We start from the raw sequence: 4114 nt of genomic DNA, 5'->3' as shown, positions 1-4114 counted from the left end.
CCCCTCTCCCTCCCCATCCCACCCCTCTACGTTAATACAGAGCCCCTGTTTGAGCTTCCTGAGCCATACAGCAAATTCCCGTTGGCATCTATTTTACATATGGTAATATAAGTTTCCATGTTACTCTCTCCATACATCTCACCCTCTCCTCCCTCCCCCGCCTCCCGTGTCCATAAGTCTGTTCTCTATGTGTTTCTCCATTGCTGCCTTGCAAATGAATTCATTGGTACCACCTTTCTAGATTCCATATATATGTGTAAGTATATGATATTTATCTTTCTTTTTCTGACTTACTTCACTGTATAATGGCTCTAGGTTCATCCACCTCATTAGAACTGACTCAAATGCTTTCCTTTTCATGGCTCAGTAACATTTCATTTTATTCCATAGCAGATTTATTCATAACAATCTAAAACTGGAAGCAACCCAAATGTCCATCAATAGATTAGTAGATAAATGGATAAATTGTGATATAGCCATACAATGGGATAGTACTCAGCATCAGAAGGAATGATATACTGATACACATAGGGATATGGATGAATACCAAAGCCTTATGCTCAGTGATGAAAACAGACACAAAAATGTATATGCCTTATGATTCCATTCATATGAAATTCTAAATAAGAGAAATTGTGATCTATAATGACAAAAAGCAGATTGGTCGTTGTCTGGAACCAAAGCTACAAAGAGGCTTGAGGGAAATTTTAGAGTGATAAAAAGGTTCTCTGTTATGTTCATGGTGATCTTTATCAAAACTCATTAGCTGAACAACTTTAAATGGGTACAATTTCATGTATGTAAACTGTAAATCAATGCAGTTGATTTGTAAAAAAAAAAAAAAAAAAAGGCTATATTGCACAAGGAACTCTATTCAACATCTCATAATAACCTATAGTGAAAAATAATCATATACATATATGTATAAATAAATCCTCTTGCTGTACACCTAAAACCAATGCTGCTGTTGCTGCTGCTGCTAAGTCCCTTCAGTCGTGTCCAACTCTGTGTGACCCCATAGACAGCAGCCCACCAGGCTGCCCCGTCCCTGGGATTCTCCAGGCAAGAACACTGGAGTGGGTTGCCGTTTTCTTCTCCAATGCATGAAAGTGAAAAGTGAAAGTGAAGATGCTCAGTCGTGTCCAACTCTTAGCGACCCCATGGACTGCAGCCCACCAGGCTCCTCTGTCCATGGGACCAATTAAAAGCCGTAAATCAACTGTACATCAATAAAAAACACAAAGAAAGAGGCAAAGGACTTGAACAGACAATTCATAAAATAAGGACTCAGAATTGTCAGCAAAGATGCAAAGAATTCAACTTGACTAATCTAAAGAAAAGCATAATCAAGTAATAGTGAGGTATCATTTTATATTAATCAGATTAGCAAAGATTAAGTGAGTGATAATGCAGTGCCCAATGTTACGGGTTTTGGATGATTCATCTCTCAATAGTTACATAGATATATCTTTTCTAAAAAACAATTTGACAAATTGTATATCATACATTCATATGTATGAATGTATAATGTATCATTCATATTCATTCATATGATATATCATACATATCATGCATTCATATCATAAGTATGATTTTATTGCACCCAGACTCTTGAATCTCCCCATACATAGTGAAGTGCTAAAACTCATTAATTTGAGCTGTCTGATTTTTCTCTTGACAAATTTTATTTTAAAATCTTTAAAAAGTGTATTTTCTTTGGCACCAAATTTCTGTTTTTTAGAATTTGTTCTGGGAATTCCCTGGAGGATCAGTGATTAGGACTTGGCGCTCTCATTGCTAGGGTCTGGGTTCAATCCCTGGTTGGGGAACTAAGATCCCACAAGCCATGCAGTGCATCCAAAAAAGAAAAAAGAATTTATTTTAAAAAATGTGCACATTGAGGACATTTATTAAAGATTAAAAACTGGACACAATTTAAATGTCCAGGAGAATGGGTAAGGAAATTGTGGGACATCCATTTAATAAAATGATACACTGAATCATCTTCTTGAGTTATTTCATGATATGGAGGAAAATCTCAAAATTCTTTATGAAGTGAAAAAAAATCTGTTTGTAAAACAATCTACCATGATCCCAATTTGCATATGGTCCTAATATTATATAGATACAAAGATATAAGAAAATATAACTGAAAGGATAACATCTCAAAGTGGCAAGTGGTTATTATTGTGAGTGAGGTCTGCGTTTTTCTATATTAAGCTTTTCTATGTTTTCCAAATTTTCTGAAATTAATATGTATTACTTTTTTAATTTAAAAATATTTTATAAGGATAAAAGCAGTTTACTTTCAAACAGTAAAAAATATATCTCATTCAGTGCTTGCTGTATTTTCTTCATTGAACCAAAGGTAATCATTCATTAATTACATACAAAAAGGCTTTTGCAGAATCAATTTTTTAAAAATAGAAAACAGTATGTTCACTTTTCAAACATAAATAGCCTAATCTAGGACCACCCTCAATAAAATCTGATGGATGAATTATTTTAGATACTAACCAATTATCCCTGCTCATTTTTTCCTCTCAAGAACTTTCTCAGCGGTCCTGAGTCCATTGACCCAGAAATCTAGAGCGTCTGTGGTTGGGAGGAGGAAGCCCCTCCCATCCAGCTTCTGGAGGCTTTCCTACAGCATTCAGGAAGTCTGAAGTTCCCAGCCTTCCGTGAGGAGATGGGAGAAGCAGAGGGAGAGCCAGTGTATCAGGCAGGGGTGGAAAACATGCATTCAAAGGCTGAGATGTAAACTGCTGACTTGGAGCAATAGGAGGAAGGAAGCACACTTTAGCAGTCTCCTGGCATCAGGCAACCAGACATAATGCACATCAGGAAATGGAACTTAAACACCCAAAAGCCAAGCACCACACTCAAGTTGAGCGCACCAGCAACATGCTCCATCAGAGGAACTGAGTGGAGGAGAGGATTCTGATCCTCTTCACTGCTGTTAGATGCAGAACTTAGAATACCACCCAGGAAGCAGAGAGAGAGGAAAACATACCAACAGGAGTTTTAAGTTTGAATATGACTAAATTACAGATCTGGATAGACTGAGGGTTCATTGAACTGGAGAAGCTTACCTCAAAATGAATAGATTAGAAGTCTACCATCAACTGAAATGGAGGCTGTATCAGAATAGCAGCTTGATTTATACAGAAACAAAGTTTGCATATTTCACACCTGAACTTGTTAACTGTAAGATTCATCACTAAATCAGACGAAGGTAGAGTCATCATAGACTTGTTTCAAAATATTTCCATTGTAAAAATGGACTGAGTGGTTAGGGCTGTGCTTTACCTAAAGGAATTATTATATGACTAAAGGTGGACTATCAGTTAAGCCTTGGCCCAACTGTCTTCTGTACACTCTTGCTTCAATTTTTAAGTTACCTGTAGTGGAAAAGTAATTGCAAATAGTTGCTGGGACACTGATCAAGTGTATTTACCCAGATGTCCTGCTTCCCGTACCCTTACCACTCTAACTCACAGAATCATAAATTAGATAGAGATCAGAACTAACTTAACTTTCCACATAAAGCAAATGCTAACCTCCTAGAGAACTGATGCCAATTAATTGCTAAGACAGTACTTTACACGACAAGTACAACAGAACCCACTTCAGCGAGTTTAAGCAGAAAAGGAATTTATTGAAGATATCAGATAACTAACAGAATCTTTAGTGGGGTGCAGAGAACCAGGCCTGGAAGGCTGTGTAGGCAAGAACAGGTAATTTCAGTGCTGGGTCGCTTGGAAACCCTACTGTCTCTACCTCTGGACTCAGGCTCTGCAGGACAGAGCTGGAGCAACTATGCCACTGCTTTCACAAGAGGGATGTCTCTATGCTGTTTCACCAGGATGGCTTTCACACTGTGACCCCTTGGCGCTCCATTGTAGTCTTATGTTAGCTTCCCATCAGCAGAACCCTGAGGGTAGGTATGTACTCGCTAACTTCAAGGAATGCTGTGAACAAGGATTTCTACAGACATTTGGAGACAGTGTGGGAAGGTGAGGGTGGGATGATTTGAGAGGTTAGCATTGAAACATATACATTACCATCTGTAAAAGAGATATCCAGTGGGAGTTTGATGTATGACTCAAGGAAC

Source organism: Bos indicus, chromosome 11, assembly GCF_029378745.1.
Source record: "Bos indicus isolate NIAB-ARS_2022 breed Sahiwal x Tharparkar chromosome 11, NIAB-ARS_B.indTharparkar_mat_pri_1.0, whole genome shotgun sequence".
Taxonomy (NCBI): domain Eukaryota; kingdom Metazoa; phylum Chordata; class Mammalia; order Artiodactyla; family Bovidae; genus Bos; species Bos indicus.
Note: the sequence above shows the minus strand (reverse complement) of the source record.